The sequence below is a fragment of the Meles meles genome, chromosome 12, assembly GCF_922984935.1.
Source record: "Meles meles chromosome 12, mMelMel3.1 paternal haplotype, whole genome shotgun sequence".
NCBI classification, from domain to species: Eukaryota; Metazoa; Chordata; class Mammalia; order Carnivora; family Mustelidae; genus Meles; species Meles meles.
This window is the reverse complement of record NC_060077.1, coordinates 4,001,366-4,027,682: the sequence shown is the minus strand read 5'-3', so window position 1 is coordinate 4,027,682 and position 26,317 is coordinate 4,001,366. Positions and strand designations below refer to the sequence as shown.

Sequence of the window (26,317 nt, the reverse complement as noted above, 5' to 3'; positions counted from 1 at the left end):
AAGCAAAAGGAATCGTCTTAAAGGGGACGCGGCTGAGATGACTGCGCTTGCGCGCAGGCCGGCGCCCCCTGTAGGTGCGGGCGGGCCTGGGTGCAAAGTGAGGGAGAGCTTGGAGTCGGGCGAATTGGGTTCGACTTCCCGAATTCTCTGAAGGCAGTTCCCTCGCCGGATTCATGGACAAGTGGCCGGGATAGGGGCAAGTGCCTCAGGCTTCCTGGGCCTCAGTCTTCTGCCTCTGTAGCGTTACCTCACAGGCTTTTGTGAGCACTCCCTGAGGTGACGCGGGTAGCGGCCTGTGTGGGGCTCCCGCGGGCAGTCACTCTGCGTTCGGGGCGCCCGAGGGAGGGAGCCAGGCCCGGGCGGCAGGCTGACCCCGCTGCGGCCTGAAGGAGTCCCGGACGGTGGGCTGGGTGGGGCCTTCGCGGCATTCAGACTCAGGTCAGTAGTCCTCTGGGCGATCCTGCCCCCATTTTACAATCGCTTAGGACTGAGGGTCTCAAATGGACCAAAGATGAGTGTGAGGGGCTTGAGATGGCTTCCAGAACTTGGCCTTGACATTCAGGGGAGACTAGGAGGGTGTAACAGAGTCTCAGCGATCTCAGCTGTCGCTACAGAGTAACTCCCACTATTTGTGCGTTTAATCCTCCCCGAAGATGGTGGGATTCCGATGTTACAGGTGAGAAAACTGAGGTCTCCTGGTGGGGTCGGGATTCGAACCCCAAGCCCAGCTCCCAGCCTGTGGGGTGACCCTCTCAGGAGCTCGGGTAGACTGCCGTTTGGGCACATTTTCACATTTACTACCCATTGTTAAGGGCACTGAACTTGGGGACGTTGGGGACGTTACAAAAATAGGCATCTAAAAAGAACTTGTGTATTAAAAATGAAACCTCTGAACTGACGCACGGGCAGGTGCGCAAAAGCAAATACAGCCGAATGTTAACTGTAGAATCTGTAGAATCTAGACGGCGCGTGCTTTCAGTGTACCATTCTTCCAACCTTTTTGTATATCTGGAAATCTTGATAATAAATGTTGGGGGGCAGATATGGAAACTTTCATTTTTTTCTAAGATTTTATTTATTTTTTTAAAGATTTTATTTATTTATTTGACAGATCACAAGTAGGCAGAGAGAAAGGGGGAAGCAGGCTCCCCACTGAGCAGAGAGTCCGATGTGGGGTTCGATCCCAGGATCCCGAGATCATGACCCGAGGCGAAGGCAGAGGCTTAACCCACTGAGCCACCCAGGTCCCCAGAAGATTTTATTTATTTATTTGACAGAGATCACAAGTAGGTGGGGAGGCGAAGCAGGCTCCCCGCTGAGCAGAGACTCCCCCCTCCACCCCAATACAGGCCTCGATCCCAGGACCCCAGGATCATGACCTGAGCCATTCAGGCACCCCTGAAACTTTCAAAAAAACACACTCTAGGGTCTCCTGGCTGGCTCAGTCGTGGGTGACTCTTAGATCTCCTGGTTGTGAGTTTGGGCTCTACCTTGGGTGTTTAAAAAAAACAAACAAGAACTCCATTAATGCTAGCAATAGGAAGAGAACAAAACCAAACATTTAATCTGAAGGTACAGTAGTTGAATTGTAGTTACACCACCTCTGAGGTCGTTGTTGTTTTCTTCTTCTTCTTCTTCTTTTTTTTTTTTTTTGAGTAGACTCAAGCCCGGCGTGGAATCCAAGGTGGGGCTTGAACTCAGGACCCTGGAATCAAGACCTGAGCTGAGATCAAGTCTCAGACTCAACCGACTGAGCCACTCAGGGGGCCCCCGCCTCTGAGCCTTTTAAAATAAAAACAAAAATTAAGCACCCGTGCATAACTACTGAGTGTATATCATTTTTGGACGGTAGAGCGATGGTATACATCAGGTCCTGATAATATACATATAGCTCTTGGTCCAGTAATTTCACTTGTAGGATTTTATCATTAGGAAATAAGAAATCCTTACAATAAATTATGTATGTTCATTGCATTCTATGCAATTAAAAAAAATTGAACCCCTGATAAGAGAGTGGTTCAACATAATAATTTTGAATGTTACAATTATTAAATGATATTTTAGAGGATATGAAGGTCATGCTTAGTTATAATTAAAATGAAAAAAAAATTTTTTTTTTTTAAGATTTTTCTTTCGGGGCGCATGAGTGGCTCAGTCGATTAAAGCCTCTGCCTTCAGCTCAGGTCATGATTCCAGAGTCCTGGGATCGAGCCCCGCATCGGGCTCTGCTCCGCAGGGAGCCTGCTTCCTCCTCTCTCTCTGCCTGCCTCTCTGCCTAGTTGTGATTTCTCTGTGAAATAAATAAAATATTAAAAAAAAAGATTTTTCTTTCTTTATTCAACAGACAGAGATCACAAGTAGGCCGAGAGGCAGGCGGGGGGCGGGGGGGGGTGGGAGGCAGGCTCCCGGATGAGCAGAGAGCCCGATGCGGGGCTTGATGCGGGGTTTGATCCCAGGACCCTGAGATCATGACCTGAGCTGAAGGCAGAGGCTTTAACCCACTGAACCACTCAGGTGCCCCTAAAATGAATTTAAAATGTTATTTAGGGACCACCTAGATGGCTTCAGTTGGTTGAGCTGCTGACTCGATCTTGGTTCAGGTCTTGATCTCACAGTTGTGTTTGGGCCCGTGTTGGACTCTGCTGGGTGTGGAGCCTGCTTAAAAAGATATCTTGTTTAATAAGTACATTATACACATATAAGTATATGTTCTCAAGGAATCTATTAAATTGATTGACACCGGTTGTCTCCAAAGAATGCAGTTGTGGGAACTTTCATTTTAGAACTCGTATAGTTCTGTAAAGTTGAAAATAGTTACTGCAACTGTGTGCGGTTTTTTTATATTCTGAAAAAGAAAATTTAAGTAGTACTATCCAGTTCTGTTCAAGGGAACACACACACACACACACACACATTGGAGGTTCCTCAAAAAAAGAAAAAATATATATATACACACACACACATATATATTCATTGTTTGTAACAGAGAAGCATAGAACAAAATACTTTCCAAATGTTCGTGGAGATAATCTCTTGTTGGAAGTGATTTCTGTATTTTTATTTATGCTGTTCTGTATTTATCAAATTGTCTGTAATTAGCATGTACTACTTTTATAATTGGAATAAAGCACAATAAATTATTTCTAAAATAAAGCAGAACCATCTGTTGTATTCTGGATGATGTAAAGCTTCTAGTTGTTCTTTGTTAGCCTTCAGAAATCAAGCAGGAAAGAGTCCTGGCCAAATATGATCTTGAATCAAAGTACAAAGACTTTTAGGAGCTTACGTATCCTAAAGGCATCCGGTAGTCCAGATGCCTCCCCATTTTTGGGGTGTGTTTAGGTGTGTTAATACCACTATCTGACTCCTACCACTTCTACATAATTGTTGCCTGGAAAATCAGCCTCCCCACCCCTGCAAAAAGTGCTGGTTGGAGACAATTTGGTCATCTCCTAGGGCGAGAAGTTGAGTTAACCAAGTAGCCTACTAGGACTCAAGGTGGAAGATGGCTTATGAATAGTAATGATGCAGCTTATGTTGTGCTCTCACAGCATGCAATCACCAGAGGGGTTCATAGATAAGAAAATGTTGTGCCCTGATGTGGAGAGAGGGCCAAGTGTAGAATTAGAAGGAACACAGATAAATTGCCAGGGGGCATTTATGGCAATCCATGGAACCCTAAGGGTGGATTTTTTTGTTTGTTTGTTTTCCTTTGAACCCAGGTACTAACCTTTGCAGGTCAGAACACAAATAAGGCCAGAATTATGGCTTAATGCTTAAGGGGCTCATGGGTTCCATTCTCTACTAAGACTGCAGACTCTAGGTAGGAACATGCTTTTGAGCTTTTGCTTACCTATTCAGCATTATGGCTAAATTTTAGGCCATATAAGAGGCCCATGGCGTGCAGTAATGTAATTTTGTTCTCAAAGTGTGTCCAAGCTGCTATTCAAACAGCCATAGAGAGCACATTTGTGATAAGGGTAAACTGCTATGAGACCACCTAATACAATCTTAGAGACTATAAGGAACGCTACCAAGAGGAGATGTTTAGGTTGAGCCTTGAAAGACCAGTAGGAGTTAATCATAGGGAAGAAGAAGAGTATGACAGATGTCCCACATAGAAGAGAGCACACCAGACCAGGGGCGATCCTCACTGCCCTACAGTATGGCTGGGGCAGAAGGTTCAAGTGGGGAAGATGGAGGAGGAGCTGGGTCTGGGGCTTGCAAAGCCTAGTAGACCACATTATGGCCTGCGGACTCCACGGAGAGCAGTGAGTAAAGGAAGGACTCGGAAGAGTTATGTTGGGATGAGATAGTTTCAGAAGGAAGTAGCAGCTGAAAGGATTAGAGATATGGAGTAAGAGACAGGGAGGAGGAGACCAAAAGCTAATTAGACTAGAGTGTAGAGTGCAGCTGTGGAAGTGGGGAGTGAGGGAAGTGGGAAGTGAGGGACGGGTGTGGCAATACCTGCCATAGTGAGGCAGGGGCGGGAAAGGGTCTGTGTAGAAGCTTGCTGTGTATTGCAGTGTAAGCCCCTCCCTGGGACCTTGTAGAGTCCTTTATTTAAAACTACATTATTCATTTGTGATTTTGCAATGGATTCTTACTGTTCTGGGAAGATACGATAGTGTAGTCAGAAGTGCATATAGGTAAGAACAGGGGTTAGAGGTTCCTGGAAGGCTCAGTTGGTTAAATGTCTGCCTTTGGATTGGGTCGTGATCCTGGGTCCTGAGATCAAGTCCTATGTCGGGCTCTGTGCTCAGCGAGGAGTCTGCTTCTCCCTCTTCCTCTGCCTGCCACTCCCCCTGCTTGCTTGTGCACGCTCTCTCTCTCTCTCTCTTTGTCATATAAATAAATAAAATACTAAAAAATAAAGAACAGAGATAGCTCCAAATGGCCTGTTGACTAGTAGGTTACATGGGGAAGTAAAATGGGGCAGACGCAGGGAGACCCCAGCTGGTAGACACTGCAGTCCTCCAAGCAAGAGATGCCAGTGGCCTGACGTAAGGTAATAGAGATTGATACTAAGGAGGTGAGTTATCCCAAGGAGACGACATCCTAGGACATGGGGATAGACTGGGTGTGGGGGCTGAGTGAGGAGGAGTCCAGGTTGATTTCCAAGTTCTTGGCTTGCGGAACTGGTTATGCATGGGTAGCATTCTGAGATGGAGACTAAAGCAGAAGAAAGTAATCTACAGGGAATGGACAATGATGATGAGTTCAGTTGTATGTGGAGAACATAAGGAAGGATAAGAAGTGTTGACAGCCTAGTCACATCTAGTGCCTTCTTCACTAATTTCAGTTACATGACTTGACGATGGTGGATGGGCATCGGAGTTCTCAGATACATGGGCTAGGACTGTCCTTTCTACAGGGATAAGCTTTCACCTAAAATACATGGGAGCTCCAGAACATTGATCATTCCTAATATGAAGATAAGAATGGCACTGCTGGGCTTCTCTTCAGATTGAAAAGAAGCCTTTTACCTTGGCAGAGTGTTAAGAGTTAATGTATTTCCCACGGCAGGCAAGCCATTCACTAGGGAATAGGGCAGTGCCCAATAAGAAGTAATAGTAAAACAATTATCAGTGGGGATAAAACATTCTATGAACTGGCCCATCTGGTTTTCTCCCTTTCCCTATGACATCAGTTCCCTCTGGCATCCCAGCAAAATGTTCTCTTCTGGGTCAGGCTCAGTCATGAGTTTCTCCCAGACTCTGGTCCTTGGGAGCAGTGGACCAAAGAGGAAGTGATGTGGGAAGTAAACCATTGGTGGGAAAATGAGTCACCTCAGTGAAACTGGTCCAGGGTGCCAAGGAGAGCTGTGGGATTGGATCACTGTGGAAAACGTGCCTGGTCACATCACCCTGGGAGCTTTCTCTTTGTTATTCTTTGCCACTGTATTTGTGTGATGGAATAAAATAAAACATATTCTGCAGAGCTACATAACAGAGAACTTTGCTGTGCAGGGGAGGAAGGGGAGAAGCGGCAGCAGAGTGGGTTTGGAGGGGGTTTGGATGCAGAGAGCTTTCAGGAAGCAAGTGCCGTGTGTGGGAGGATGAGAAGAGGAAAAAGATAGGAGAGATAACTGAAGAAGATTTACAGTGTGTTGTGAATGTTATTCCTCTTTGGTGTCTCCTTCAGAGACTGCAGATAATTCTTAACATTGTTTTTCAGTTATTTTTGGATAATAAGCTGATGTTGTTGTTGCTATTGGGATGGTTTGTGTTTTTTGTGTGTGTTTTTTTTAAGATTTTATTTATTTATTTATTTATTTTAAGATTTTATTTATTTATTTGACAGAGAGAGATCATAAGTAGGCAGAGAGGCAGACAGAGAGAGTGAGAGGGAAGCAGGCTCCCTGCTGAGCAGAGAGCCTGATGTGGGACTTGATCCCAGGACCCTGAGATCATGACCTGAGCTGAAGGCAGCAGCTTAAACCACTGAGCCGGGGCGCCTGGGTGGCTCAGTGGATTAGGCCACTGCCTTCGGCTCGGGTCATGATCTCAGGGTCCTGGGATCGAGCCCCTCATCGGGCTCTCTGCTCTGCAGGGAGCCTGCTTCCTCCTCTCTCTCTGTCTGCCTCTCTGCCTACTTGTGATCTCTCTCTCTGTCAAATGAACAAATAAAATCTTTAAAAAAAAAAAAAAAAACCACTGAGCCACCCAGGCGCCCCTTATTTATTTATTTGACAGCACAAGCAGGGGGAGGAATGGAGGGAGAGGGTGAAGCAGGATCCCTACTGAGGGAGGAGCCTGATGTGAGGACCCCGGGATCATGACCTGAGCAGGTCGATGCTTAACTGACTGAGCCGCCCAGGTGCCCCTGCTGTTGTTGTTTTTTAAGATTTTATTTATTTATTTGAGAGAGAGAGAGTGGCAGAGGGAGTGGGAGAAGCAGGCTCCCTGCTCAGCAGGGAGCATGGTGTGGGGCTGGATCCTGGGATCTTAGGATCATTATCTGAGCCGAAAGCAGACACTTAATGGCTGAGCCTCCCAGGGACCCCTAAACTGATGTTTTGTTGAATGTGGCCAGAAGGTAGGCACCCCCCCCCCCTTTTACATGAGGAGGTAAAATTAAAGCAGTGAGCTTACTGAATTTGTAGTAGCTTTGTTGCTTTATTTTTGTCAACTTGCTATATTTTTTTTTTTAAGATTTTATTTATTTAACAGAGATCACAAGTTGGCAGAGAGGCAGGCAGGGTGGGGGGAGCAGGCTCCCGCAGAGCAGAGAGCCCTATGCGGGGCTCAATCCCAGGACCCTGAGATCATGACCTGAGCTGAAGGCAGAGGCTTTACCCACTAGCCACCCAGGCGCCCCAACTTGCTATATTCTGAGATGGAGTCCTCAAATTGCTTGTCATATCAGGGCTTCTTTTTCTTGGATTCTGGGGCCTTAGGGACCAGTGAATAACCCCTACCCCAACCCTGCAAAATTGTGAAGGTTGTAAAGTTGGATGCAAAGTATTGCATGTGAACAGAAAAGTCTTTATTCTAGGAAGAATATATATGTAGTGCTGTCCAATAGAACTTCATGTGATGCTGGAAACATTCTGTGTCTGAGCTCTTTGGTGGTAGTCATTAGCACTATGTGACTGTCGAGCTCTCAAAATGTGACTCCTGGGGCGCCTGGGTGGCTCAGTGGGTTAAGCCTCTGCCTTCGGCTCAGGTCGTGATCTCAGGGTCCTGGGATCGAGCCCCGCATCGGGCTCTCTGCTCTGCAGGGAGCCTGCTTCCTCCTCTCTCTCTGCCTGCCTCTCTGCCTACTTGTGATCTCTCTCTCTCTGTCAAATAAATAAATAAAATCTTTAAAAAAAAAAATGTGACTCCTGCAACTGAGATACTGAACTTTTAATTGTATTTAATTGTAATTAATTAATATTACTTTATTACTTTATAAAGATTTAGTTCCTTAGAGAGAGAGAAGTACGAAGAGTTGGGGAAGGGGCAGAGGGAGAGAGAGAATCTCAAGCGGACTCCGTGATGAGCATGGGGCCCCAGGACACGGGGCTTGATTTCACAGCCCATGAGATGATGACCTGAGCCGAAATTGAGAGTCAGATGCTTAACTGACTGAGCGCCCTCTCCACCACCCCCTGCCCCAACCGAGCCCTGGTTAATATTAATTTAAATAGCCAGATGTGGCTAGTGGCTACCATATAGGGCAGTTCATCATTCACAATGATCTGTAAAACATCCCCCCAGAAAAGATTAAGAAGAGCATAGACCAATCACTTATCTTTACAGCCATGTTACGTTAGCGCATAGTAGGTGCTATGAAATAACAATAAAAAATTTAAATTTTAAAGGTCTAATTGGCTTTATTTTTTTTTAAGTATATTTATTTATTTATTTATTTATTTCTAGTAATCTACACCATTGTGGGTTGAATTCTCGACCCTGAGGTCAAGAGTCACATGCACCTCTGACTGAGCCAGTCAGTCAGACCATCCCTCTAATTGGCTTCATTAATTGATTTGTGAATCAGGCAGCATCCAGTCTAGCAAGCAAACAAGAGATCTAAAAAGGCTACGGAAAAGGAAAGGTTTTTAAAGGTAGAGAGGGAATGGATAAAAAGCAAATGATTAGCAAAGAATCCATTGTTTTAGGCAAAGTCACCCTCCTGAGGAGAACTGAAGGGGCCTATCAGTAAATTTCCTAGTGTTAACCAGAAAATTCCCATGTTGACTGGTTAAACATTACATTTCGGGGAGGGGGAGCGTTGATGAAACTGCAGTTGGGTTAGATGGTAAGTCCTGCTTTACCGACTTGGGGTCTTAACCTCAGTGACACCATTTTGGGCCTGTGGTTTTTTTTTGTTCTTCTTTTTTTAAAGACTTTATTTATTTATTTGACAGACAGAGGTCACAATTAGGCAGAGGCAGACAGAGTGAGAGGGGGAAGCAGGCTCCCGACTGGATCAGGACCTGAGCCAAAGGCAGAGGCTTAACCCACTGAGTCACCCAGGCACCCCCTGTAGTTTTCTTTTTAACAGTGCTTAATGGGGCACCTGGGTGGCTCAGTGGGTTAAAGCCTCTGCCTTCGGCTCAGGTAATGATCCCTGGGGTCCTGGGATTGAGCCCCACATCAGCTCTCCGCTTGGCAGGGAGCCTGCATCCCCTCCCCTCTCTCTGCCTGCCTCTCTGCCTACTTGTGATCTCTGTTGAATAAAAGTAAAAAAAAAAAAAAAAAAAAAAAAAAAACACCTTAAAAAAGAAACGAACAAAAAAACCAGTGCTTAATCACCTGTTGAATTTATTAACTAGTACTTAAAAAAGAGTTATTCTAGCTCCAGAAAAGGGGAACTGAGGTACAAAATGGTACAGATGAGCTCCTTTAGTTCACCACGTTTCATTTTCTCAGCCCCAAATTCCTTACCCTCAACCCAGAACTATTCCTTAAACATGTCCCCACCCCATCCCATACCTTTAAACTCATTTTATGGCAGAGTAAACCAGAAACACAAGCAAAGGGTTGAAGCAGTGTGAATTGAGTAATGACAGTACTGATGATATACATATAAATGTATCTTTTTTTTTGCATTTTTTAATGCAGCAAGAAGATGCACTTATTTATTAGAATCCTAATGTTTTTGGATCGAATCAATTTTGCACTAAGCAGATTTTTAATGAACTCTGTCAATATAATTTGGTAACAGCACCTGAAAAATAAAAACATTTCTTAAAGGCAAAAAATATATATATATGAATATGAAATATCCGGAGGTTTTTTTTTTTTTTTAAGTAAAAAAGAAAAAAAAATGAACGCAGAGCCAAGAAGTTTCTAAGCCACACATCGCTCAGTTCTAACACGTGCACAGTAGCTGAACTCCCTTCTGTCTGGCTGAGGCAGGCTCTGTGAATGTCACACTGACAAACATTCCCTGGAGCGAGGCAGCTGGAGACCAGTTTCTTTTGTTATTCCATCCTTTCCCTTGGGTTGCCAGTTGTCCTGTGACAGACTCCTTGAAGGTATCTGCAGGAAGCCAGGTTTTTGTCCCTTAGAGAATGCTTCTTCCCCAGCTGTAAGAGACCACGGTCGGTCATGTATGTGGCATCTGGGGCTCTGGTGGCTTCCCCGCTCCTTGCGCACTTGACATTTGTTCATTCATTCAACAGATATGTATTGAGCCACAGAACCGCCTGGCTCTGTGGTGGGCGCCAGGGACAAAACAGTGAACAAGACCCAAAGTCAGCCCTCACACTGTTCACAGACAACTAAAAAAGAAATGTACCAAAGTGGGATATGTGCTACAAGCGATAATGGGGTGCTTCTGCGGCTCTTCACCCAGGCTGGAGTGGGTATTCAGGAAAGGCTTCCAGGAGGGGGTGGCTTGTGAGACCTGAAGAACCAGCTGGTGTTCGCCAGGTCCTGAGGAAAGAAGGGAGACCTTGTGCAGAGAAAGCTGGGAGGGCCAAAAAAGCTTGGTGCTCTGGGGAAAGCTCAGTAACTCAGCACAAGAATGGCCTGAGTTGGGGGTAAGGGGTGTTCTTTCTCCCTCTAGAACCACAGGTGACTTATGGTGAGAAGCCCTAATGAAAATTCGAGTCCAGGTGGGTTAGGGTATATACATGTAAGACCTGAGTATTTCAGGGGCTCAGTAGAAATCAGCGTGAGTTCCCTTTACCATACAAATGTTTACTGTATATCATCCTGAATAGGATGATTGTAAAGGGGAGTAGGCTGGGGGGGAGGGGAAGGCCTGAGGGGACTATAGTCTCACAGTCTCTGAGGGGACTATGAATAGCAAAAGCGTGGTTGTTTGGGAACCAGGAGAGCAAAACTGGACCAAGCAAAAATCCAAAGATCCCTCCTGGCCCTTGGGAAGAAGGGCCACAGAGGGAGCTGCATTGGAAAAGCTAGGATGTTTATTAATAATGACTGTGATTCCCTGATAATAACTGGAAGCAACCTCCGGGTCCATCCGGTGGGGAGCTGTCACAGGGGAAATGTGGAGGCCTGAACACTATGCAGACGTTACAAAAACCAAGTCTGTACATGCAGGTACGAAAAGATCTCCAAGATACAGAACATCTGTTGGCTGCTCTGGGCTAAAAACTAGGGACTCAGCAGGGGAGGAGAGACAAAGTGCCTCCTGGAGAGAGCCCCATCTCCATACCCTTATCTTGGCTCTTCATATGTGCCTCCCCCAGCTTCTCCTCATCTCCCACTACTCCTCAGCCAGCTTCTCTGTGTCTGAAAGCCTGTGCTTGATCCTCACAGGGGCTGCTGCTTCTTGGAACATTGATTTCTCCATCTCTGCCTCCCCAGTCTTTTGCTTGACCAAACTCTCCGTGGCCGCCAGATCCCTGACTTGGTGAGTTTTGGTATTCAGTGGTAGCAAGAACCGTATGAGCCCAGTCTAGAACTTTCCTCCTAATTTGTACCTCTGAAAGGCTTAGTTGTGTTGATGATTTGCCGACTCTTTTGTGGGGAGCGGGGCAGAGAGAGAGAGGGAGAGAAAGAGTATTAAGCAGACTGCCCAATGAACGCAGAGCTCCATGCTGGGGCCTGATGATAACCTGAGCAAAAGTCATGAGTCAGATGCCTAACAAACTGAGCCACTCAGGCAACCCAGGAGAGAGAGAATCTTAAGCATGCTCCATGCCCCGCGCAAAGCCCTACCTGGGGCTCAGCCTCACAAACCTGAGATCATGACCTGAGCTGAAATCAAGAGTGGGACGCTTAGCCAACTGAGCCACCGAGGCACCCCATGATTTATCTAAGCATAATCTAACATCTTTCTGTCAAGTTCTGTACAACATCTTGTTAGTATCTTAATTGAAATGGTGTTAAATCTATAAATTTACATGTGGAAAATTTTTTTCATTCTTGCTATATTTGGCTTTCCCATCCAGAGCCTTGATGTTACTTTCCATTTATTCTCATCTTTCCTTTTCTCCTGTTTGTGGCTTATAATTTTTATATCTGTTGAAGTGTGTGTATCTAGCGCTGTCCTAAAACCCAGTGACTCGGGTGGGTTTGGTTTTTTTTTTGAACGTGTAATGTATCATTTTTCCATATCAGTTCTCTAATTCTCCAACACCAACTCTGTGTTCAACAATTCAATTATTTTTTTTTTTAAGATTTTATTTCTTGGGGTGCCTGGGTGGCTCAGTGGGTTAAAGCCTCTGCCTTCAGCTCGGGTCATGATCCCAGGGTCCCAGGAAACCTGCTTCCCCTCCTCTCTCTGCCTGCCTCTCTGCCCACTTGTGATCTCTGCCTATCAAATAAATAAATAAAATCTTTAAAAAAAATTTTTTTTATTTCTTTATTTGAGAGGGAGAGAGAGAGCATGAGTGGGGTCGGGAGGACAAAGGGAGAGGGAGAGGGACAAGCAGACTCCCTGCTGAGAGCAGAGCCCAATCCCGGGCCCTGAGATCATGACCTGAGCCGAAGTCAGACACTTAATCAACTGACCCACCCAAGCACCCCAATTGAATTTAATTCTGACACTAGCCAGAGTTAATACTGAACCCCACAGGTTAAAGGCTCCGTCCTGCAAGACTTATCCCTACTTTAGGCAAGGGCCACAAATGGGATTCCCAGTGTACCCAGTTTTTTCCTGGCTGACTACAAATTTGGGGCTTCCTGCAGACTGAATGTTTATGCACGCGCAAAATTCATATGTTGAAACATATGTGTGATAGGATGGGGAGGTAGGGCTTTGGGGAAGTATTAGGCCATAAGGGTAGAACTTTTAAGAATAGGACTGGGGGGGGGGCGCTTGGGTGGCTCAGTGGTTTAAGCCGCTGCCTTCGGCTCAGGTCATGATCTTGGGGTCCTGGGATCGAGTCCCGCATTGGGCTCTCTTCTTGGCGGGGAGCCTGCTTCCCTCTCACTCTCTCTGCCTGCCTCTTTGCCTATTGTGATCTCTCTCTGTCAAATAAATAAATGGAATCTTTAAAGAAAAAAAAAAAAGAATAGGACTAGGGGGGTGCCTGGGTGGCTCAGTGGGTTAAGCCGCTGCCTTCGGCTCAGGTCATGATCTCGGGGTCCTGGGATCAAGTCCCGCATTGGGCTCTCTGCTCAGCAGGGAGCCTGCTTCCCTCTCTCTCTCTGCCTGCCTCTCTGACTACTTGTGATCTCTCTCTGTCAAATAAATAAATAAAATCTTAAAAAAGAAAAAAGAATAGGACTAGGGCCCTTATAATAAAAGAGACCTCAGAAAGTCCCTTGCTCCTTCTAGCATGCAAGGACACAGAAAGAAGACAGCTGGCTATAACCCAGGAAGAGGGCTCTCACCAGAACCCAACCACGTTGGCACCCTGATCTTGGATTTCCAGCCTCCAAAACCGTGGAAATGAATTTTGGTTGTTTCTAAGCCCCTCAGTCTATGGCGTTCTGTTACAACAGCCCCAGTGGACTAAAATAGGAGTCCTGGACATAGAGGTAGTGTTTAGAGCCGTGAAAATAGAGACTATGAGAAGTGGCCCAAAAAGTGAGGCCTGGGACACTCCGTTCTTCAGAGGTCAGGGAGAAAACGCGGACAAGCAGCTGACCTGAGGAGACGCGCCCAGGGAGAGAGGAGAGCTGTGAGAGTCTCAGGGATCCTAGAACCCAAGCAAAGAATGAGTTTCAGAAGAGAAGAAAGCGGATTGTGATGAGTGCATCCACGGAAGTGCTGAGAACTGGTCACTGGATCTAGCACGTGGCAGTCACTGGTCACCTCAATAAGCTGTTTTGGTGCGGTGAATGGAGAAGGCAATGGGCAATGGGCTGTGTCTCAGTCCGTTCCGGCTGCTGTAACAAAATACCACTGATTGGGTGGCTTTTAAACAACCACAAATTCATTTCTCATAGTTCTGAGTCAGAGACATTGAGATAGTTCCCCTCCCCCCACCCCTACTCCCGCCCTCGTCCACGGTTTCACTTCCCCCGGTTCCAGCTTCAATCTGGAAGCAGAGCATCCTCCTGACTGTCCTCAGAAAGTCAAGAGTAGCCCTAATGCTCCGTCACAATGCCTGCCATTCACCTCGCTTCGTCTCATCGTACAGGCATTTTATCATCTCAGAGCATCGCAAGAAGGGGGAGGTCAGCACAATAAGATATTTTGAGAGAGAGAGATCATATTCACACTTTTACGACAGTTCTATAATTGTTCTACAGTTATACTTGTTCCATTTTATAGTTAATTATTACTAATCGTTAATTATTGATTGTTAGTATAGCTATTGTTGTCCATCTCTTACTGTGCCTGATTCATAAATTAAATGTTGTCATAGGTGTGTCTGTGCAGGAAAAACATGTATACGGAGGATTCAGTATATCTGTGGTTTCAGGCATCCCCAGGGCGTCTTGGAACGTATGATGAGGGGGCACTTTCCACAGATGAGGGGGTGCTAACTGCATAGAGAGCTCTTTGGAGGAGAGCTGAATGGGTCGGTAGCTAGAGGAGAATGTAAAGGTAAGGAAGGCATTTACTAAGGGTGGAGAGTGTTGCAGGATGTTTGTACACTAATGGGAATAATCCAGGAGATGCGGGAAATTAATGATGCAGGATTTGACACACTGGCTGTCAGAGAAGTGAGAGGAGATGGACTCAGGGCCAAGAAGATGGCCTTAGATAGGAGCACTTGTGGTTCATGCCTGGGACGTGGAGGGGAGGCAGTGTGTGCGTACAGATGCGCGTGGGCAGATAGCGATGGTAGGGGGGATGTCAGGAAGATTATCAAAAGAATGAAGCAGATGTATATGTCGTGACATGGAAAACTCAGAATCATCCCGTTTTGGTAAAAAGAAAGAAGAAAAACTGTTCTACGCATTTTTTAAAAATCTAATTTTAACAGTTGTTATCTTTGAGTTGTGAGATTACCGGGAACGTTCTTTTCCAGATTCTAAATTGCTGCAGTGTTTGACTTTTATACAATGAGTACCTATTACTTCTGAAAGTAGAATAAAACAAAGATTATTTTTAACTTTGAAGGGTGTTCATCAGAACAAAGTGTTGTTAAAATACTGAAAAACTGGAAACAACCCAAGTGTCCAACGATAAGGGATTGTTTCAAAATGATGGATGGAAATAGTTATGGATGGACTATTAAGAAGCTATTGAAAGATTATGTTGGGGGCGCCTAGGTGGCTCAGTTGGTGAAGCATCTGCCTTCAGCTCAGGTCGTCATCCCCAGGTCCTGGAATCGAGCCCAGAGTCCCTCCCAGAAGCAGGGAGTCTGCTTTCTGCCTCTGCCTCTCTCCCACCTGTGCTCTCTCTCTCTCTCTCTTGATCTCTCTCTCAGATAAATAAATAAAATCTTTTTTTTTTAAGAAAAATAATGTTGTAGGAGGCTTTTAAGGACATGGAAAAGCATGTAACAAAAATGATATTTACAGGGGCACCTGGGTGGCTCAGGCAGTTAAGTGTCTGCTTTTGGCTCAGGTCATGATCCCAGGGTCCTGGGAACAAGCCCACATTGGGCTCTCTGCTCAGCAAGGAGTCTACTTTTCCCTCTCCCTCTGCCACACCCTCCACTCTGCTCATGCTCTCTCTCTCTCTTAAATAAATAAATAAAATATTTTTAAAAAATGATATTTACAGTGTGATAGGTATCCTATGAATATGGATATATATATATATACATATGTATTGAAAAAATGATTTTTTAGGGCAAAATATTAACAGTGTTCCTCTTTATACAGTTAATCATTATAATTTAATTCTTTGCGTTCTGCATCTTTTACTTTGCACATTTATTATTTTTATAATCTTTAATAAAAAATGGATGTCAGGAAAGAAAACTGGTTCTCTAAATATTTCACACCTGTGATGGCTGTGACATCGAGACAGAACAGTTGCAATTGGCTGCACTAATTAATTATTTTACTTTATAGCCCGATGGTAAGGGGCCCGTAAATCCAGGACTCTAATTTATATGAACTCAGATAGAAGATAATCATAGAGAAGAGAGTCACAGAGGCTCTGGCCAGAAGTGCTTAATGAAATACAGACCTTTGGCTTTCAATGGGGTTTATTCCAATAAACCCATCATAAGTTGAAAATACCCTAAGTCGTAAATGCATTTCATATACCTAACCTACTGAAAAGCATAGCTTAGCCTGGCCTACCTTAAAAGTACTCAGAACAGTTACATTAGCTTATAGATGATCAAAATCATCCAACACAAACCATATTTTATAATAAAATGTTGACTAGCTCGTGTAATTTATTGAACACTGTACTGAAAGTGAGAAGCAGAATGGCTGTAAGTGTATCAGTCTTTTACCCTTGCGACTGCATGGCTGGCGGGAAGCTGTGGGCGAGAGCGTAGAGTACCGCACATCGCCAGCCTAGGAAGAGATCCAAAATCAAAATGCAAAGTATGGTTTGTGTATCACTTTTGCACCGTTGTAAAGTCAAAAAATCTTTAGTCTAACTATCCTAAGCCAGGGACTTTCTGTAATATCTCTGGAGTGGCTCCTAGAAGAAGAAGAAGAAGACTTTTATGTGCAGCCTTAAACTCTGGCTTTGAGATGCCCAGATGCCAAGTTTGGGGGCATCAGGGGTTCTACTCCTCTGAGAGAGGACATCCCTCCTGCCCTCGAGAGAACTGGGGCTCTGCAAACAGATGTCTAAAATGGGTCAAGCAAGAAACTAAGGCAAAGGGGCAACAGTCAAATACATTGGCTCTCTGCCCTGATCTACCCTTCTTAGTGACCCTATGATCACATGAAGCCCAACCTATAGCCCTTTGGGGCCAATGATGGCCTCAGGAGAGAATCCATGCGGTCTTAGCTAGGCTCACAAGACCCTGAAGGTCTGGCTGTTGCCCAGTCCCGCACCCCCAGCTTCATCTCTCCCATTCCCCCAGATCACTTCTATGTAGCCAAGTTGGCCTTCCTCAGTTGTCAGTCTCCTTCGAGCCTTCAGATCTTTGACCTGTGCTGTTCCTTTCACCCGAGAAGCTTCTGCATGTCCCCTTCTGCAAGTACAGCTTCCTTTAGATTGCTACTCAAATGTGACTTCCCAGGAAAGCCTTCCTGCCTCCCAGGCTAGGGCACAGGCCTCATTAACAGCTCTCCTACTACCTACGTTCGCGGTCATTGCATTTGTCACACTGTAATCACATCAACATATGCATCTTGTTCAATGCCCACCTCTTCCACATACAAAATGTAAATACCATTAGTAGGGAGCCTTATCTGACTTATTTCCTTTCATGACCCCGGTGCCTAGACAGGGGCCTTGTACAAGTAGGTGCTCAGTAAGTATCTGTTGAAAAAAATAAGTGACTAAGAGGCAGGGCAGGAACTCCCAATGTTTATCCTCTAAGTAGCCAAAGCATTTAGACAGGAAAAATTAAATAAGTAATGGAGCATCTCTTGGGCAGGTGCCTAAGGATATACATCTCCATACCTAGCACCTGCCTTGGGGCCTGGCCCATGTTAAAAGCTTGGAGAACGTTGTTAGCTGAATAAGCATTACCTCTTCCATCTTCACGTCCTCCTCCCTCCGTGATGACCTCATCCAGTCTCATGGTTTTAAATGTCACTTATAAACTGATGACTTCCCCAAATTATAGCACTGGTCTGGACCTCTTCCCAGAACTCATATATCCAACTACTTATTTGACACCTCCACTTGGAATGTCTAATAAGCATCTTAAGCTTAACACGGCCAAAGCAACTTTTTGTTTCTGTTTTGGCCAGCCTTCCCCAACCCAGTCTATTCTTCTCATTGTTCAGGCCGCAAGTTTTGGAGTCATGTTTGATGCCTCTCTTCCCTCACACCTTGCATTCAATTAATCAGCAAATCTGCCAGCTCTGCCCTCAGAATATATCTAAAATCCAGCCAGCTCTATTCCTACCTCTGCCTGGCCTCTCCGCCTCCACGGGCCTCTCCACACCCCATCCTCCACCTGATCGTCAAATCTTGGCTCAAATGGCACCTTCTTGGAGAGTCCTTCCCAGAAACCTCTATTAAAATCAAGACTCCTCAGGGCGCCTGGGTGGCTCAGTGGGCTAAAGCCTCTGCCTTTGCTCGGGTCATGATCCGGTCCTGGGATCGAGCCCCACATCGGGCTCTCCGCTCAGCGGGGAGCCTGCTTCTTCCTATTTCTCTGCCTACTTATTATCTCTCTCTCTGTCAAATAAATAAATAAAATCTTTTAAAAATAAATAAATAAATAAATGACTAAAGAAAGAGAATTTAAAAAAAAATCAAGACTCCTCATCCTATCACCTTTGGTTCTCTTGTTCTACTTTATTTTTATTCATTTCACTTATCAGGGCATGACATATTTTTTTTTAAGATTTTATTTATTTGACAGACAGAGATCACAAGTAGGCAGAGAGGCAGGCAGAGAGAGAGAGGGAGAAGCATGCTTCCTGCTGAGCAGAGAGCCTGATGTGGGGCTCGATCCCAGGACCCTGAGATCATGAACCGAAGGCAGAGGCTTTAACCCACTGAGCCATCCAGGCGTCCCAGGGCATGACATATTTTTGCTTGTTTATTATCTTTATTCTCCTATTAGAATATAGGTTCCGTGAAGATGGGACATTGCCCATTTTGTTCTTTTGTACATTCCTTTAAAAGATTTTTTTTTATTAGGGGGAGAGAGAGAGAGAACACGCGTGTGTGTGAGTGAGGGGAGGGGAACAGCAGAGGGAGAGGGAGAATCCCAGCAGGCCCCACGCCCAGGGCGGAAGCAGATGCAGGGTCTCCATCTCATGACCCTGATATCATGACCTGAGCGAAATCAAGGGATGCTTAACCAACTGAGCCATCAGGCAACCCTCTTCTACATTCCTAGTAGGGTTTTGGTCGCCAATTACTCTATATGGGGCAGGGGTGTTCCCTCACACCAACAAGCATTGTCTGGACACCACCTGGGTTTCCTACAATTCACCTCAATTCTGACACTCTCTACCTGGAGATAGCATTAGAATCCACAGATTAAGGGCCCAGTCCTGCAAGACTGCCCCACCCTTCCCACCGCAGAAGCCAGTCACAAGCCCAGATTGTTGCCTCCTACGACTGCTGCTGCTTCTGTCTCTCTCTGTGTGTGTGTGTGTGTGTGTGTGTGTGTGTGTGTGTGTGTGTTAAATATACTTCTGACCAACAGGCTATAAATCAGAGGTCTCCGTGACCCTCTCCTTGGGTTTGATTAATTTGGTAGAAGAACTCACGGAACTCAGAGAAACATTTTATTTACCGGATCACCAGTTTATTACGAAGGGATAAAACCAGGAACAGCCAGACAGAAGATACATGTAAGACAAAGTACGGGAAGAGAGCTCAGAGCTCCTGGCATGCCACTCTCCCTGCATCTCCACATGTTCACCAACCCAGAAGCTTTCCAAACCCTGTCCTTTTGGGTTTTTATGGAGACCTCAAAACACAGGGATGATTGACTAAGTCGTTGGCATTAGTTGTTAGCTATCGAACTCAACCTCCAGCCCCTCACCCCTCCCTTGGCGGTCAAGGGTGGGGCTGGATGTTCCACCCTTCTAATGGTTGCCTCCGGAAGCAATCAGCTCCTATCCTTAGGTACTTTCCAAAAGTCACTTCATTAACATAAACCTTATTAACATTAACATAAACGTAGTAGAGAAAGACTTGTTATGATAACAAGACCTCCAATTCACCCATTTCACCCGTTTCAGGAACTGAAACTAGAGACCAAATGTTATGACAAAAGATGCACCATAGAAACACAAACGAATTATTTACAAATAAAATGATACAATAGCTGAGATGTGTTTAAAAAGGGGGGAAAAAAAAAACCGGCAGGGAGGGCACCTGGGTGGCTCAGTTGGTTAAGTGTTTGCTTTTGGCTCAGGTCCTGATCCCAGGGTCCTAGGTCCAAGCCCTGTCTGGGGCTTCAGTAGGGAGCCTGCTTCTCCCTATTCCTCTGCCTGCCACTCCCCCTGCTTGTGCGTGCACACTCTCTCTCTGTCAAATAAATAAATAAGATACTAAAATATAAGAAAAAAACAGATACTGCCATTTCTCTTAACTGCTCAGGAAATTCCAAGGTTTTAGGAACTCTGAGCCAGGATCCTGAATGGAGATCAAATATATATTTCTCATTAAAGTCACAATATCACAATCCTCCGCAACCAGCACAATGACTGACACATAGTTCTCTCTCAAAAATCTCCCCAAAGTCCCTAAAATCTTAAAAAAAAAAAAAATCAAGACACCTGGGCGGCTCAGTGGGTTAGGCCTCTGCCTTCAGCTCAGGTCATGATCTCAGGGTCCTGGGATCGAGCCCTGCATCGGGCTCTGTGCTTAGCAGGGAACCTGCTTCCTCCTCTCTCTCTCTGCCTGCCTCTCTGCCTACTTGTGATCTCTGTCTGTCAAATAAATAAATAAAATCTTTTTTTTTTGAAATCTCTCAGCAGTCATGAATAAATTTCTGAATGAACTCTTGAGTTCTGGAGAGTCAAGTTTTCTCCCTGTCAGTGAAAAAGAATGCAGATGCCAGAAATCAGATACCCACGACTTGTCCCTTTGGGCCCTAGAATAATCGAGATTTAACTGGGGGCCATTTGTGCATATAATTAAAGAGGGACACTGAGATCACTAGTGAGTCAGAGGGGGGCTATTAGCTCCCAGAACAAGTGCAGGTCCAGCTTCTTAGCACACACACTGGAGGGAACCTGTTCTGTAGTTGCTGGACGTCCCTTCCCTTCATCTGTAGTACGTCTGCCTGCCTTGTGGTCTTTCACTGGGGCTGTGAGTTTGGCATTCGTGACATTTGGACTCAAGTCTTGATTGTTTACAGCAGTCATTCTCAACTGGGGCCATATCACCCTCCAGGGGACATTTGGTGCTGTCTGCAGACATTGTTGGTTGATAATTGGGCATGAAATGCGATTGGCATCTAGTAGGTAGAGGGTATGGATGCTGAGAACATCCTCCAAAGCACAGGATGGTCCCCCTCCGAGCAAAAGACTTTCTGGTCCAAAATGTTAGTGCCAAGGTGGAAAAATCCTGGTTTAGGGAAATATTAATAATAATTGGTAGCTGGCATCGTCGACTTTTGCCACGTGCCAAGTCTTACACTATATACTTTACACGCACCATCTCAATCTCCAAACTCCTTGAGAAACGAGGACTACGGCAGTCCGCGTTTTACAAATAAGAAAACTGAGGCTCAGAGAGGTGAACTCGCTTACCTAAGGCTGCACACGTTAGTTGGGGTAGAGTCAGAATGCGTACCCGAGCCTGCATGGCCTCAGAGTCTGTGCTTTTAGCCTCTGCTCTGGGTGACTCTGACCACTCACTGGAAGCTGGTGGGGGGCTGACTAGGCCTCTCTGGATGTGTCTGAATTCATCTGCTGCCCCCATGGACAGGAGGCTGAACAGTGAGCCTTCAGAGGGGTCTGTCCACTCAGGCAAGGCTTGGCTATTGGCCAGAGAGGAGATTTTTCTTCCCTGAGTTGTCCCAGCCTATCTGGCCTCCCTCCCCCTGCACTGCAGCGCAGCACTTGGCTCTAAACCTCAGTCGCCCTGCCAGCCCCAGGCAAGTGCCAGCCCTTCTCCATGAGGAAGCTTCTGGATTCAGACCTAGGCCTTCCGCTCTCCCTCCCATGGAGCCATCCTTTCTGGGCAAGAGTCCTTGAATCAGTTCTGGGAGCTGCAGGGTCACATCTCACATGTCCTTTCAGGTAAGGGAGGGCTAGGGCTGCTAGGTTGATGAGAGAACTGGTCCAAGAAAGGGCTTGAGGTCCCAGAAAACCTTGAAAAGTGATTGCTGGACATGGCTGGGAACAGTATAATCGTGGACAGTGGCGAGTGGAGGTGGAGCAGGTGGTCTTCTCTAGCCTGTTTGCTGGAGGATAGAGCTCTGAGCCCTTGAGCCTGCATATGGACATTCCCAAAGGGCATTCTGAAGGCCCTGGGAAAGTGTGGTGGCTAAAATACAAGGTAGTTTCTCCAGGGAAGATCAAGAGAGTCAAGAGCCAGTCTAGGATCAAGTGTGAGAGGACGCAATGTTGAGTTAGTTTGAAATATCCTTCCTTCCTTCCACCCACCCATCCATCCATCTATCCATCCATCCATCCATCCAACATATATGTAGCGGGCTTCTGCCAGGAGCCAGGGATACCTACAGTCTCCAGGAACATGCATCATCATCTCTTTGTCTGGGGAGATGGACAGCTCAGGGGTTCCGCCTACTACATGTGACTGCAGAGTCAGACCCAGCTCTGTCATTTCTGAGCAGTGTGACTTTAGGCAAGGGACTTCACTTCACTGAACCTTGTTTTCCTTCTCTGTGTAATGAAGAGACCGGCAGTTCTTGATATCCACCCCATAGAGTTGTGAGAAGTCAATGAGACAGTGTGTCGCAAATGCCTGGCATATAGTAAGTTCTCAATACATAACAGCAATAGTCACCATTTTGGGGGACCTTGGTTAGGTCTTTAGATGCATTATTTAATGTAACCCTTCCCACCACCTTATATTTCCATTTAAAAATCAGGAACCTGGGGCTCCTGGGTGGCTCAGTTGGCTGAGCATCTGACCCTTGGTTTTGGCTTAGGTCATGATCTTAGAGTCGTGGGTTCGAGCCCCTCAGCTATCCAGGCTCTGTGCTCAGTGGGGAGTCTGGTGCTCTCCTTCTCCTCCTCCTCCTGCCCCCTGCACTCATGTGAGTGAGTGCTCTCTCTCTAAAATAAATGGATAAATCTTTTTAAAAATGCACATTTTCAGGTTTAGAAGACTTTTCAGGCAAATTTAGTAGCTAGAGTGGAATAGAGTGAGTTGCCAGATATGTGGTGCTATGGAACCCTAGGTAAGCCAATTCAGTGGACTCTGGGGAGAGAATCTTAACATTCACCCCAGGAGTTTGGTTTATTCTAGGGCAATATTTTTCTTTATGCTCCTTCATGCATCTGATGGAAGTTATAGACCCTCTCCCTGGAAAAATGCCTGTGAGCACAACACACATTTTGTACATAATTCCAGGGGGCTTGTAAAACCCAATCATGGACCTCCTTTAAGAACCCTCCTCTTGGGGTGCCTGGGTGGCTCAGTGGGTTAAAGCCTCTGCCTTCGGCTCAGGTCATGATCCCAGGGTCCTGGGATGGAGCCCCGCATCGGGCTCTCTGCTCAGCGGGGAGCCTGCTTCCTCCTCTCTCTCTCTGCCTGCCTCTCTGCCTACTTGTAATTTCTGTCTGTCAAATAAATAAATAAAATCTTTAAAAAAACAAACAAACAAAAAAAAAACTGAGACATTGCCATTTTGGGGCACCTGGGTGGCTCAGTGGGTTAAAGCCTCTGCCTTCAGCTCGGGTCATGATCTCAAGGTTCTGGGATTGAGTCCCACATCGGGCTCTCTGCTCAGCGGGGAGCCTACTTCCTCCTCTCTCTCTGCCTGCTTCTCTGCCTACTTGTGATCTCTGTCAAATAAATAAATAAAATCTTTAAAAAATAAAATAAAATATTTTATTTATTTATTTGAGAGAGAGAGAGAGAAGGCATGAGAGGAGAGAGGACAGTGGGAGAAGCAGACTCCCTGCCAAGCAGGGAGAATGATATGGGACTCAATCCTGGGACTCCAGGATCATGACCTGAGCTGAAGGCAGTAGCTTAAACAACTGAGCCACCCAAGCACCCTACTTTTTTTTTTTTTAATATTTTATTTATTCGACAGAGAGAAATCACAACTAGGCAGAGAGGCAGGCAGAGAGAGAGGAGGAAGAAGGCTCCCCGCGGAGCAGAGAGCCCGATGTGGGGCTCGATCCCAGGACCCTGGGATCATGACCCGAGCCGAAGGCAGAGGCTTTAACCCACTGAGCCACCCAGGCGCCCCTTTATTTTTTAAGATTTTATTTATTTATTTGACAGAGAGAGGTACAGACAGAGAGGGAACACAAGCAGGGGGAATTGGAGAGGGAGAGGAGAGGCAGGCTTCCCCCTGAGCAGAGAGCCTGATGTAGGATCGTGACCTGAGCCGAAGGCAGATGCTTAACAACCGAGCCACCCAGGGGCCCCAACCTTTGGCTTTTAAAAATATACTTATTTTAGGGGCACCTGGGTGGCTTAGTGAGTTAAGTATCTGCCTTCAGCTTAGGTCACGATCCCAGGATTCTGGGATGGAGCCCTGCATTCACTGGGCTCCTTTCTCCGCAGGAAGCCTGCTTTTCCCTCTCCCTCTGCCTGCCACTCCCCCTGCTTGTGCGCTCTCTCTCTCTCTCTCTGTGTGTGTGTCAAATAAATAAATAAACAAACAAATAAATAGTTTTTAAAATTTTAAAAATAAAATAAAAAATAAAGGGACTTTAATTAAAGAAAACTATTGAATAAATAGTAGTTGGAGGTAGGATGCCGGTATGGCAAAAATCGTGAAGATGATCTGGGAAACTTCTCTGGGGTTTCTACTTGGTGGAGTCATAGTGGGTTTACTTTGGTGCCATCCGAACTCCCAGAAGACCCTGGAAATGAGCTATTCTTGGGCTTTGTAAAACTGATCAGCTGGTTCTCATCAACCAAGAATGAGGTTGAATATCCACTTTCTCCCCTTCCCAGAGAATCCTGTAATACCTATGATGAGTTGTCCCCTCCCTGCTGCCAATCAGAATTACACCAGGTATTGTCTTTGTGCCGCTCTAAGTGTAAGCATTTTGGTGCCGTATCCATTCATTTATTCTGCATTCATTCCACCAGTGTTATGTGCCAATTAGCGAGCATAGACCACACTCCATGCACTCTTAGAAAGTATAAAATCCCGGCACCCGAGGGTGAGCCAGTCTGTCTGATGTGACAGAGCCCCAGATTTGGAGTCAGACCAGGCTCCATAACTAACTCGCTCGTGTAACCACAAGCAGGTCCTTTTCCTTCTGTAGCGTCTTTTTTTCTAACCCACTTCCATCATTGTTTTTTTCTTTTTCTCTCCCCAACACCAAGCTCTTATTTTTCCATACAAATTCTTCAATTCTCCAACATCAACTGGATGTCCAACAATTCAGTTCAATTCTGACACCGACTCCCAGGGTTAGCACCAACTCCACTGGCTAAAGCTCAGTCCCGTAAGACTGCCTCCACTTCGGGGGCGCCTGGGTGCCACAGTTAGTTGAGCGGCTGACTCTTGGTTTTTGGCTCAGGTCATGATCTCAGGGTCCTGAGTTCAAGCCCCATGACTGGCTCCGCATCCAGCGGGGAGTCCGCTTGGGACGCTCTCGCCCTCTGCCCCTCCCCCCCAGCCTCTGTTAAAATAAGTAAATAAATAAATCTTTTAATAAAAAAGACTGCCCCTACTTCAGGTGTCCCTGCAAATGGGGTTCCCAGGCTGCCTTCATTTTGTCCAGCTAACTAAAAATTTGGGGGGTTCCCATGACGACCTCCTCAGGTTTGATAATTCTATGGAACAACTCACAGAACTCAAGAACATACTCTACTATTACAGATTTATTATAAAAGACAACTGAGGAACAGCCAAATGGGAGAGATGCATATTGGGGTGGGGTACAGAGTTTACATGCCCTCTCCAGGGGTGCCATGGCTCATGGTTCATGGTTGGGGAGTTTTTATGGAGATCTCATTACACAGGCATGGCCTCTGGAGATTGGATTTAATCTCCAGCCCCTCTCTGCTCGCAAAAGGTGAGGAGATAGGGAGGGTCAGGGTCAGGGACATGGCTGAGGAAGGGGTTTGGAAAGTTTTAAACCTCTAATCACAAGATTGGTTCCTTTGGGGACTGCTTTCTAGATATCTCAAGCTATCCAGCCCCATTCCCACAAAAAGTCACCTCACTGGCGTAAACTCAGGTACCAGTAGTTAATGGAGGCTCATTATGAATAACAAAAGCAGATTCCAGAAAATTCCAAGGATATTTAGAGCTCTGTGTCAGGAATTCTACACAAAGACCAAATATACATATATTATTATATTATACCTTCTCTGACTCTGTCTTCTGGTTGCAAAAAGAGAGTATTCAGCTGAATGAGAGAACCATAGGCTGTATCTAGACTGCACTGTATTTTTTCTTTTGACTGCACTGTATTTTAAAACATCAATTTGTGACCAGCATTTAAAAATTATATTTCTCCCCAAAATAATCCAGATCTCCCACCTCTTGAAAAATTAGATTTAGGGGCCCCTGGGCGGTTCAGTTGGTTAAGTGCCTGCCTTTGGCTCGGGTCATGATCCAGGATCCTGGGATCCAGCCCTGTGTTGGGCTCCCTGATCAGCAGAAAGTCTGGTTCTCCCTCTTCCTCTGGCCCCACCTACTGCTTGCGCTCTCCTGTTCTCTCTTTATCTCTCTCAAATCGATTAAAAAGAGAGAGAGGGGCGCCTGGGTAGCTCAGTGGATTAAGCCATTGCCTGCGGCTCAGGTCATGATCTCGGGGTCCTGGGATCAAGCCCCGCATCCGGC

At 45.8% G+C, this 26,317-nt stretch overlaps 1 long non-coding RNA gene across 1 annotated transcript; it reads left to right on the top strand.

Annotated features, from left to right (window-relative positions):
- Positions 1–18: 18 nt before the first annotated feature.
- On the top strand, positions 19–24,967 carry LOC123953961. The gene is made up of 3 exons (XR_006821000.1): positions 19–438; positions 11,223–11,316; positions 24,850–24,967. It is a non-coding gene; the product is annotated as an uncharacterized LOC123953961 (long non-coding RNA).
- Positions 24,968–26,317: the final 1,350 nt, after the last annotated feature.